Source organism: Trachypithecus francoisi, unplaced genomic scaffold (assembly GCF_009764315.1).
Source record: "Trachypithecus francoisi isolate TF-2019V2 unplaced genomic scaffold, Tfra_2.0 Lachesis_group10, whole genome shotgun sequence".
NCBI lineage: Eukaryota > Metazoa > Chordata > Mammalia > Primates > Cercopithecidae > Trachypithecus > Trachypithecus francoisi.
The window spans coordinates 126,927,732-126,940,468 of record NW_022681455.1 but is presented as its reverse complement, the minus strand read 5'-3'; the positions used below and the strand labels follow the sequence as shown (position 1 = coordinate 126,940,468).

Sequence of the window (12,737 nt, the reverse complement as noted above, 5' to 3'; positions counted from 1 at the left end):
AAAGTGGTGAGTCTGAGATTTGAACCCAGATCTGAGCCGCTGAGACTGAGCCTGTCTACTACTCCAGGTTGCTTATCCAGTAATATTCTGTGGCAGGAGGTAAGATGAAGAATCAGAAGATGGACTCAGAGCCAAGTGGCCAACTGCTCAGCCACCTCCTTGCCTTCCTGATACCTGCAGGTGAGGCAGGAATGAGCTCTACAGTAGACCTCATCTCTTCACAGCAAGCCCAGTGACCTTCAACTTCAACCCACAGACTCTACCCTGAGATTATCTGCAACAGGGATGACGGCATTTTTTTTTTTTTTTTTTTTTTTTTTTGAGACGGAGTCTCGCTCTGTCGCCCAGGCTGGAGTGCAGTGGCCGGATCTCAGCTCACTGCAAGCTCCGCCTCCCGGGTTTCCGCCATTCTCCTGCCTCAGCCTCCCGAGTAGCTGGGACTACAGGCGCCCGCCACCTCGCCCGGCTAGTTTTTTGTATTTTTTAGTAGAGACGGGGTTTCACCATGTTAGCCAGGATGGTCTCGATCTCCTGACCTCGTGATCCGCCCGTCTCGGCCTCCCAAAGTGCTGGGATTACAGGCTTGAGCCACCGCGCCCGGCCGACGGCATTTTTTAAATAAATCAAGATGGTCTTTTCTATAAAGGGATTGGGGGGGAGAAAGGGGGTGTGAAAATGAGATATTTAGATCTGCTGCAACATCTTGGGATGGAGGTTAAGAAAATCACCAAGATGCCACGGCAGAGCATTGATGTGGCTTAGCCTACTGCCACATCCAGCCTTCTTGTCCCACGAGAAAAGCAGCTCCCCATGTCTACCCTCTGTTAGCCATGAATGAGTTACTGCAGCTGACAGTATTCTTAACTGATACACAATTTCAGCCAGAAACCAATCTTAAACATATCCAATCTCTTCGATGGCTGTCCAAAAGGGAGATCTAAATCGTTAGCTGACATTCAGGACCCCTCATCACATGGCCCCTTCCTAAGTTTTTGAACTTTCCAGTTCATCTCAGGCAAGCCACCCGGTATATTTTGACTCTCTCTTGCAAAACCCTGCAGCAAATTCCAACTAATATATTGTCAAGGGTCAAGGGATCCTTACCAGTGGGAGTAATAGACACTGTTCTCTAGCCACACTCCCAAATTATTTTAAAAATCAGAGTTAGTTTCCCCACATTCTCAGCTCAGTAAATACAACTGAATGATGGGAGATGCAGATGAAACGGCCAAGCATTCCATTTGAATCCAGAATCTGTAGCCCAGATCCTCCCAAGTAAGGCATGACTCCCATCACCACATAACTACCCAACCCTACCATTAGGCAAGGCAAACCCCTACTTACAATCAAAATGAACTTCATGTGTAACCAGGAGGCCACTTGTTTCCAGGAATATCAGGCAGAGCCCTCCTCATCCCCGACCCTGCCCCAGAAGCCTCCTTTCCATCCCCAGCTCTTGTGCCTGTGCTGAGCAGAGGTGCCCTGTGATGTCAGGAACCTAACAGCTCTTTTTCTTAACTGTGTTATTTGCCTACCTCCTGCTATAGGAAAAGTAATCTCTTTCTCCAGACCTTTTCTTCTTTTTTTTTTTTTTTTTTTTTTTTGGAGACGGAGTCTCGCTCTGTCGCCTGGGCTGGAGTGCAGTGGCCGGATCTCAGCTCACTGCAAGCTCCGCCTCCCGGGCTTACGCCATTCTCCTGCCTCAGCCTCCCAAGTAGCTGGGACTACAGGCGCCAGCCACCTCGCCCGGCTAGCTTTTTTTTTTTTTTTGTATTTTTTAGTAGAGACAGGGTTTCACCGTGTTAGCCAGGATGGTCTCGAACTCCTGACCTCGTGATCCGCCCGTCTCGGCCTCCCAAAGTGCTGGGATTACAGGCTTGAGCCACCGCGCCCGGCCCAGACCTTTTCTTCTTATCCGATGTTAGCATTTGCTTTTCCGGATGAGACTCACACTCCCTTCAATGGGACTGTGATGGAGTCAAACCTCAGAGACAACAATTTTATGGTTTAAAGTGAAAATGCACATAGATTGGGCATAGTACAGAGGAAAGAGGAAACAAACAACCTATATTTGGCTTTAAGGAGTTTAAATTAGTGCATCTTGCCCAGAGGGCAAGTGGGGATACACAGCCAGATGCCTTACAGTGTGTAAGTTCACATCTGGTAACATCATCTAAGGGGAAAAAAATGGAGATTACACACAAATGTGTGTAATGAATGAATCACTGTTTTTCTAATGAAGCATTGGGAACAACTTAGATGTTCAAAAAATATGGAATAATAATCATTAATTGATAAATGAGAAATTGATGAAAAGCAAGAATGCACTCATTAAGAAACACTTCGGTAAAGAGAACTTAATGCCGGCTGGGCACGGCGGTTCATGCCTGTAATCCCAGCACTTTGGGAGACTGAGGCGGGTGGATCACCTAAGGTCAGGAGTTCGAGACCAGCCTGGCCAACGTGGTGAAACCCGTCTCTACTAAAAAGACAAACATTAGCCAGGCATGGTGGTGGGCGCCTGTAATCCCAGCTACTTGGGAGGCTGAGACAGGAGAATGGCTTGAACCTGGGAGACAGATGTTGCAGTGAGCCAAGATCGTGCCATTGCATTCCAGCCTGGGCAACAAGAGTGAAATTCAGTCTCAAAAAAAGAGAAAAGAATAGTCAATGCCAAGAAACTTTCATAACCATTCATATATTCAAATATGAAACAAGGACTAGAATGAGATACGTAACTGGATACCCCTTATGTAATCTAAATATTCAGGTATGCAGAACCAAATATATCTTTTGCAAGAATGCACTCTGTAACGGACACTTCTTGAGTGCTTACTAGGTGCAGGAAAGTGTTCTAAATGTTTTGCGTGCCTCTTACCACAGCCACCCTCTAAGGTTCGTTGTGACATAAACTGAGGCTCCAAGTCCCACAGCTAATCAATATCAGATCTGAGATTCACATCTATACCTATATCTTCATGTGTGTCCCAGACCCCAGGCCTTTTAGCTGAATCCTACAAATATAAAGGTTTACATTGAATATATTAGAATGATTGTCAGTGAAGAGAGGGAGTGGGGGATGGAGGTAAAAGGAATAAACAAGCTCACCAGCGAGATGGGGCTTTGCACAGCATGGCAAGACAGCTCCTGTATAGGAGGCAGGGAGAAGAAAGAAACGGAGGGAGGGAGAAGAGGAAGGAAGGAAGACACACATGAAGATATAGCTATAGATGTGTGTGCATGTGTGTGCAAGTGTGGATGGTCTCACAGTCTTAGTTCAGGCTGCTATAACAAATATGATGGAATGGGTGGCTTAAACAATAAACATTTATTTCTTAGAATCCTGGAGGGAATTCGAAGATGGGGGTGCCAGCATGGTCAGGTTCTTGATGAAGACTCTCATCCTTATTCACAGAGGGTTGCCTTCTCACTGTGTCCTCACATGGCAGAGAGAAAGATCGTCTCTCCGTGTCTCTTCTTAGAAAGGCATAACCCCATTCAGGAGGTCTGCCTCATGACTTAACCATCTTCCAAAGATCCCACCATCCAACATCATCACATTGGGGGTTAGGATTTCAAGAACATTTTGGGAGACACGAACATTCAGTCCATAACATTCATACATAGACGTATACATATATAAATATACATATATTATATATTATATATAATTAAATCTGTATTATATAATTATGCAATGTTATATATTCTAATATGTAATAATATATGTAATATATTATATTATATATTCTGTGAAATATATGTCATATATTTATACATATGTTATATATGAATATATAACTATATATTCATATGATACATATATGATTATATGATACATATATGATTATTATGCATTTATATATTTTTAATATATATAATCTATTTAATTTATTACATAATTATGTATTCATGTTATTCATAATTATATAAGTATATATAACATATTACATATAATATAATATTATATTGTAATAGATAATATATATGTATATATGATCTCTAGCATGGCCTGTGACTTTGCTTCCTAGGAGGGTGTGCTGTGCCTCAGGGCCCATATTCCCACCCACTCACTCACCACCTTACCCTGGTCACAGCTGACTACATCAGGGATTAGCAGTGAACCCAGACAAGAAACATTCCCAGTCTGTGCAGCAATCTCTAACCTCAAAAGGTCATCTGATTCACTCAAGGTCCAGAGAGTTTGGACTTGAGAACATGGAAAGAATCTATGAGTGAGGGTGGAGCTGGAGCGGAAAGAGGCGGCATGTAGGGTCCTGGGAGGTGGTAATGGAACGGTCTGGGGGCTGAGGCCCGTGCCTCCCAACAGCCCTGTGAGGCAGGCTGGCGGAGCAGAAAGAACAGTGGGGTTGTGTGGAAAGTGCAAGAGTCAAACCTCACAGACACACAGGGACCCTTTGGGGAAGGGAGAGAGAGGGAGAAGGAGAGGAGAGAAAGAGACAGAAAATGGAGACAGAGAGACAGAGAAAGAGAGGGGCAGACAGATGGATGACACTAAGCACACTGAGCCTCCCCAGGCCAAGGCATCCTGAAGACAAGCCCATTCCTTCCTAACAATAGCCCTCTAAACAATCCAAAAATGTCATATACCACATTATCTACTTCACCATTTGTCCAATGCACTATTATTTTGTGAACCACAAGAAATACACTGTAATGATTTATAAGAAGCCATCGATTATACAATGCACCCTGACTTCAGAGATGTTCAAAAGTCGGAAAATGTGTATCTTAGACTAGATAAATTTCTAAGTATGCGGCTACTCTCCCCTTACGCTCTCCATGTAGACATTACTAATCAATTATGGCACTGTTTCTGGCCAAGTCTACTTCTCAGCATACCATGACTGGCAACCACCAGCTGATCTAAGTGGGCACATGAATGACACCACTGTGTGACTTCTGGTCTGTGCCTAGGGTTTCTCAAATGAGATTACGAACAAGTCACTCCCTCACTGTGGTGGAGGACCATGGGAGAAATCTCAGCTTCCTGTCCTAGAGAAATAAGCCCATAATTTAGGAAGGCCACTTAGAAAATAGTTTGAGGGCTGTGTTTCATGTTAAATAGGCCTCCACCTAATCCGTCTCTTTCCTCCCCAGGGAGATGTCTCAAATGGGTTCTCATGGTTGACTGTCCAGAAATCTTGGGGTTGCTTCTGGAACTCCCTGTACAATGCAGATAATTTTGCCAAGAGAAAATGCTCTAGTGTCTGTGTACAAGATGAAATTATGAACACACATACTCGGCCATCCCACCAGACACAGTCTGTCATTTTGGGGTTTGCCATCAAGGGTCATTTGTCTGTTGCTGGCCTTTGCTAGCAAACAAATACTCAGACTTGCTGAGATTTGAGAAAGGCCTCTGATCACATATTGCTGGTAAGAAGGTGAAAGGGCACAGCCACTCTAAAAACACTCTGGAAAAATTAAACATGCAACACCATTCGGCCCTGCAGTTACACTCCTGAGCATTTTGTCCAGAGACGTGAAAGCTTGTGTTCACCCAAGAACCTGCACAAGAATGCTTAGAAGAGCTTTTTTCCTAATCGCCAACACTGGACACACCCAGATGTCCTTCAGGGAGTGAATGGGCAACTTCTGGGACATCCACACCATGGAATACTGCTCACCAGCAACGGGGAACAAGCTATTGACACACGCAGCAGCCTGGATGGCTCTCCAGAGCATTGCGCTGGGAGAAGAAAGCCTATCTCCAAAGGCTGCAAACTCTATGATTCCATTTACAGAACATTCTGAGTCTTGTTGCCCAGGCTGGAGTGAAGTGATGCTATCACAACTCATTGCAGGCTCGACCTCTCAGGCTCCAGTGATCCTCCCACCTCAGCCTCCCGCATAGCTAGGACTACAGACATGCACCACCATGCCTGGCTAATGTTTTTGTTTATTTTTTTGTACAGACGGGATCTCACTATGTAGCCCAGGCTGGTCTCGAACTCCTGGGCTCAAGTGATCTGCCTACCTTGGCCTCCCAAAGTGTTGGGATTACAGGTGTGAGCCATGGCACCTGGCCTATAGAACATTCTTGAAGTGACAAAATTATAGAAATTGAGAGCAGATGAGTGGTTGCCAGAGGCTAAGGAGGAGTGAGGATGGGAAGGAAGTGGATGTGGCTATAAAAGGCCAAAGAAAGTGGTCCATGTGGTGGTGGACACGCCCCGTGTCTTGTCTGTATCAGAATCAGTATCCTGGATGTGGCATTTTTCTGATATTGTACCATAGTATAGGATCATATAGTACTCTACTTTAAGTACTGGGTGGAGTGTGTACGGGATTTCTCTGTTGTATTTTCTATAACTAGTTGTATGTGAATGCACAATTATCTCAAAATAAAAAGTGTTTTAAAACAGAGAAAAAAAGACCCTGGCAGGAAAAGAGACATTGGTGCTCACCAAACATTCCATCTTCCCTCCTCACTTCTCAACCCCTTTCAGCGAGGCAGATGCATGGGACTAGGAGCTCTGGGGTGGGTGGAGACATCCCTTCCCCTGCCTTGGTGACTGAGGGGCCTCCGTGCTGGGTTGGTGCAGCCACAGAAGCACAGAGACTCCCTCTAGGAGGGAGAGGAGCCTGGAAGGCTCTCTGTGAGCAAGACACAAACCTAGGCTGTGCAAAGCCACTGAGATTTGGGGGCATCCCATTACTGCAGCACACCCCAGCCTGCCCTGACTCCTCCACCAAGGACAGGCCTTTCTCTTCCTTAGCTTGTGAGTAACGTGACTGCCATCTGACACCAGACTCTGGACACTGCTGGAGTACAGGCATACTCATGAGAGAGCTGCACATGTCTGTATCAGGGGACTATGACCTTCTGGGAGGGGACTCATCCTGAGGGAGGAGAAAGCAGGATGATTCTGGCAATATTTGGTGGTTGAAGCAGAGGGCATTTCCAAGGACAGCAAGCTCTCTGTCTCTAGAATTCAACCCAGGCCTGGCCCCATGGGTGGGTCGTAGGGAGGTGGAGAGAGAGACCCAGAGGTGAAAACTGAAAGCAGTGTTTTCTTAAATGTTCTAACACTTCGGAGCCCACACAGTGCTATTGTGGTGTCTCCCAATTGTGCGGGACATAAAGTGGGCAAAGGCCTTTCCCCGGGTCATGCGCAGACAGCCAGGGCAGACAAGGATCATGGGAGACAGCAGGACGGTGATGGTGCATTTGGGTGTCACTGGCAGTGGACTCATGGCAGCGTCTGACAGAAGAAACCCCCTGGGCTTCCCAGATATTAGTGAGGGAATGGGGAAGTCTTTGTCCAGCTTAGAAGTGCTGCTTTAGCAGAGAAAGGACTAATTAAATCTGGACTCTAACTTCCATCAACGCCCATCTGTCTTCACTTAAGGTGACCTGGAAGCAGGCGCTGAGACAAGAATTGGGTCCAGGTAGTTTATTTTGGAGGCGATCCCAGGAACCCCAGTGAGGGAGGGAAAGAAGACAAACTCAAGCCAATGAAAGGCACATGAATGAATGGGGGATGCTGTGAGCATGGAAGGCTCAATCACGCCAGAGAACCTCTGAGAAACCACACAGAACCTGCTTCGTCCTTCCAGAGGATGGGGAACTGAGGCTCCTGTCCAGACACCTGCTCCTGCCAGGTGAGGGGTGGCCCCAGGAGCATTTGTTCCTCAGCACTTTCAGGTCACACCTTGCTCTGTGGAGCAGGCTTTCAGCCCTCAGGCAGAGAAGGGCCCAGCTCTCTGGGCTCCAAGGACACAGCGTGGGTGCCAACAGCCCCTGGGCCACCCAGGCACACTGATGGAGCATTTTCCTCTTGCGGATTGAGAACACGATGTCATTATTTAATATTAGCACAGTTTAAGACCCACCCTGCTAGGCAACAGTCACTGAGTCCCCAGGATGAGTAAACTAGGGCAGTTTTTTCAGTTTCACCCTTGGGAGAGAACCTAGGGACTAGATAGCGAATCAGAGTCACAAAGAACAAACTCTTGGAGAAGCTAAGAAAAACTCTTGGCTCATAAACTCTCACTCGTCTCATAAAACCCCCATCACCTCCCTTCCATGGCAATGTCAAGTCTAGCCCCTCCCCTAAAAGGTACATGACGTCTTGTTTTTTACGAGGAATATGCAAGATCAGGGTCATCCATGGTTTCACCATGTTGGCCAGGCTGGTCTTGAACTCCTGACCTCAAGTGATCCACCCACCTTGGCCTCCCAAAGCACTGGGATTACAGGCATGAGCCACTATGCCCGGCCAAACATTGAAATTGGATGTTATCGATCCCGTTAGAAGTTACCTGGTGGTAAGTCAGGATCTGTAGGAGCTGAATTCTCCGTGGTTTGATTGATGATTTTGTGTTCTCAGTAGTACTACGGTTGGTGGAATTAGAACCACAGCTTTCATGGTCATCCTGTTTTTTATTTTAAAGAAAGAAAAAGAAAACCATCAATCATAGTCAACAGTTAAGAAAAAAAATTTTAATATATGCAGTTTATGGTAGCTACAGGAGAAAGATCAACATAATTTCATTTTTAGCTCTAAAAACTACATAACCAATTTTCATAATTTGCATTCTCAAACAGCATTTAAAAATATTAATAACTAGTAGTTTAAAACTATAAATTCTTCTTTCTTTAGCTGATATCAAAACAAACTACTTGACAGTCTCCAAAGAATTCTTATTTATGATTCTAGCAAAAGAAAAAATTATTTAATGAAAGCTTTTAAACAACATCCATCTCTATGTAAGTGCAAAATAAATAAAAAGGTTCTTAATTAAAAAAAAAAAAAGATCAGGGTCATCTTTAACTTTAAAGACAGTTTTAACCAGATCAAAAATGCTAAAGTGGAAGAAAGATGCTTGTTTTAATTATCTATTGCTTCAGGACAAACTGCCCCCCAAAAAAGTGGCTTAAGTAAAAAATAACTACTATTTCTCATGATTGAGTGGGGTGATGAGGTTCAGCTGGACAGTTTTACTCCCTGAGATGTCAGCTGGGTTCTGTGGTCATCTGAAGGTTCATCTTGACTGGACATCCCTGGTGACTTGCTCACACACTGGCACTCAATGCTGGCTGTTGGCTGAGAGCTCTGCTGGAGATATCAATAGAAGCACTTCAGGTCCCTTCCATTGCCTCACCGCATGTACTGAGGTTCTCACGACACTGCATCTGAGCTCCAAGAGAGGGTGTTTGTAAGGATGCAACCTGAAGCTGAGCTCTCCTAAGCTCCGGTCTCAGACATCATACAACATCACTTCTGCCACGTCCCACTGGGCAAAGCAAGCTTCAGGCTATTCTAGATTCAATGGGAGAGGAAATGGACTCTGCCACTCAATGGGAGATGTGACAAAAATGTCCAGCTGTATTTAACCCATCACTGCCTGCTACACTCTGGGTATGACTATTTATAATTTTCCCATGTCCAAATTACATTCACTCCCACTCCCTGAGGCCCCCATAAGTCCTGTTCCATTAGGATAGCAGACCCAAGCTAGAGGTCAGGATCTTGTCATCTAAACCAGGTCCAGGTGCCGAGGAGGCACTTTGGGTTTCATTGCTTGAATGTAGCTTCACACTGTGATTCCTTGAGATTCATAAACTGAAAATACAAATCATCTGCCCACACACACCCAATATACAACGGAAGATGGAACCAGGATGTCCACAGTGGATACTGTGATTCAAAGGATGGGATGGAAGCTCATGGTTGTCACTGGTCCAAAGCAATTCTGAAATCTAGCTGGGCCTGTTTTACCAATTCTCCCTGCTCTTGGAGCAGGAAATGTGTCTTGATTCGAGCCCAGTTCTGCCCTCTGGGTGTGGGGCTCTGCAGCTATTGACTCTCCCCTTTGAGTCATCCTTCCTTTTCCGTAAGAAGTGGCCCATGTTTGTAGCTGAGTAGTTTCCTCAGCCTGCTTCCTCCTAAGAGGTTCCTTTTATTTTGGGCTTTCTTTTGGTTGAAGCTAAAAGAGTTCTTTCGAATGAGGGAAGAGATGTTTTACAGGATATACTCATAAGTCCACTTGACACAGAAATTTCCTACTTTGGATTTATGTGAATCTGAGTTGGATGTTGTAAGACAATGCATTTAAGATCCTTGAAAGTCCATTGGTCTAGCTTAGAGAGTCTAGGGGCACCACTTAAAATCTTTCTCAGTTCTTGCAAAGAGTGTTCCAGCTGTGCCCTTGGACTGATCTTGATCTCAAATCCACATTTTACTGACAGCACCTGGATTTGATATTCTCTCCAGGATTTAATTTATTTTCAGAATACTTTGCTGCCTGGGGAGACCGTCCTGAGCTCTTCTAGGTCCTTTAAATTCGGTGTGAAAATTGAACAGCTGTTTCTCCAATTCTTCTATGTCTTTCTCTCTTCATATGCATCTAAAAGAAGTGAGTTAAGACTTCGAACAATGAAGAAACAGCCTTGGCCAAATCCACAAGTTCATGGGGTACCTTTCCTATTCTCCACATTACCACTGGCAAAGGTTTTATTCATTGTACTGGTAGGGTCCTCTTTTCCCCAGTCTCAAGTAGTGACTTCTTCATTGCCTTCATAGCCTCTGCTAATCGTCTCCTCATTGACCCATAGGTCTTCACCTACCTTCTAATCTCATAGCCAATACCATGGGTTTAAAATTTTTTTACAGTTGCACCCCACTTCTATTAACAATTTCTGTTTCATTATCTACCACTGCATTACAAACCACTTTAAAACACAGTGGCTTCCAACAACAACAAGCAGAGTAGCCTGGTGTTCCTCTTGGAAAGTGGCTTGGCTTCTCACTGAATGGCAGGGGCTTTCAAGAGGGAGTGTGCTCAGCCTGTTCAGATGTTTTCAGACCCAGCCTCAGAAATTATGCAGCAATGCTTCCACCACATCCCATGGGTCAAAGGAAGTCTCAGAATGATCCCAAGTTCAAGAACCCACCTTTTAATGGGAGAAACAGCATAGAATTTGGGGCTCTCCACCACAATGCTCATACAGAACACTCCCAAAGCCACTACCACTGCCAGGAATGACCCTGTCCACCAGCTTGAGTCCTTTCTCTCTCTGCACTCAAGATTTTCATGGGAAGCACCAGACTAAAGAAGTCCTCATTATTGCATCAGCTGTAGCACTATTTGCCTACAGGACCCTGAGCCTTTTTAACTCTGAACCTGTACCGTAGACTTCACCACCTACATCCTGCTGCACCTGCTCTTGTTTAGCAAATTCCCTCCTGTGACTGTGGGTTTCTGCCCTCTCTTCTTTGCGTTCAGTCGACCTCTTACCCGCTACCCCCACCACTGTTGCAGTGTCTCTTAAAACTGTGCATTACTTAGACTTAGTCCCCTGATAGGCTATTCTGTCTACTGATTCCTATGTACTTATTTATCTCTTTTTCCTCTCTTTAATTCTTGGGGGGAAGAAAGCTCTGAGATTGACCTTGAAAACACAAAACCCTTCACCAGTATTGACGATTTGTCTCCATCAACCAGTTTAGCATTGGAATGACATCCCCAAGGGAGTGCGAAACGGAGTGTATGGAGTGGGGAAACTAAACCATGAGCCCGGGAGCCAGCACTCCGAGGCCTCTTCTTGGCTCTGTGGATCTGTGTGGTCTTGAGGGCCATTCATTTGTGACCCTGGTGCCTCTGTTTCCCAGCAGAAGTATAAATATCAACGTCCTTTCCTGCTTCAGGATTTTGTCATCCAGAAACTAAAATGTTGGACTAAAAATATTTGTTTGAATGTGAAAATGAAGCCACAGGAATTCATATGCATATAAGACAACTGTATCATCTTCTGTGTGGATGTGTGGTGGAGTTCACAGAGCACTGACACGTAAAAGAAGACTGGAGTTCTAATCCAGCCTGGAGGTTCATATGCAGCTTTTCACAAGTCATTTAGACTTCTTAGCCTCAATTTTCCATGTGTAAAGAGAATACTGGGCCAGATTAGCAGTTTTCAACCTTGGTGGCACATTAGAGTCATATGACGAGATTTTTAAAAAATGTCAGTGCCCAGACCTCACCACTGCAGACTCAGTAAGTCAGAATTTCTGGGTGTAAGTCCTGAGTGGACTTGGAATTTTTAAAAATTTCTTGAGTGATTTCAGTATACAGCCAGGAGTAAAAACCCCTGAATTGGGTTCACAGTGTTAAAACTATTTTTAATCAAGATTCTTCTTTTTCTAAATAAAAGTTATATTTAGAGGCCCTGTGTGTGGAGCAAACACCCATGCCGTTGTTCTGTTTGAGCAGGAGAGGAGTCCAAAGTTCTGTCCATGCAGCCACAACCAACCCTGGAATCAGCCCAGGAGATCCCTTTCAGTCCCTGGAACCCAAGAGTCCTTCAGGGTAGAGTTAAAAACTGTTGGAGAGTAGACAATCCCGTCGGGCACAGTGGCTCATGCCTATAATCCTAGCACTTTGAGAGGCCGAGGCAGATGGATCACTTGAGGTCAGGAGTTCGAGACAGTCTGGCTGACATGGCAAAATCCCATCTCTACTAAAACTACAAAAATTAGCCAGGCATGGTGTCGCGTGCCTGTAATCCCAGTTACTCGGGGGGCTGAGGCAGGAGAATCGGTGGAACCTGGGAGGTGGGGGTTGCAGTGAGCCAAGATTGTGCCACTGTACTCCAGCCTATGGCCTGGGTGACAGAGCAAAGCTCTGTTAAAAAAAAAAAAAAAAAAAAAAAAGAACTAAATGACTAAAATCATGTGATAATAGTCAACATTTGGAGTGTCATCTGGATC

At 45.0% G+C, this 12,737-nt stretch overlaps 2 long non-coding RNA genes across 2 annotated transcripts in view; both read right to left on the bottom strand.

Moving 5' to 3' along the window:
* The window catches only part of LOC117088158, a 110,107-nt gene extending 101,793 nt beyond the window's left edge, over window positions 1-8,314 (bottom strand). The window contains exon 1 of the long non-coding RNA XR_004439019.1: window positions 8,290-8,314. This is a non-coding gene — a long non-coding RNA (uncharacterized LOC117088158). The remainder of the gene's footprint in view (window positions 1-8,289) is intronic.
* A 1-nt stretch (window position 8,315) lies between these two features.
* Window positions 8,316-12,737, bottom strand: part of LOC117088157 — a 201,123-nt gene continuing 196,701 nt past the window's right edge. Inside the window, exon 4 of the long non-coding RNA XR_004439016.1 lies at window positions 8,316-8,403. This is a non-coding gene — a long non-coding RNA (uncharacterized LOC117088157). The remainder of the gene's footprint in view (window positions 8,404-12,737) is intronic.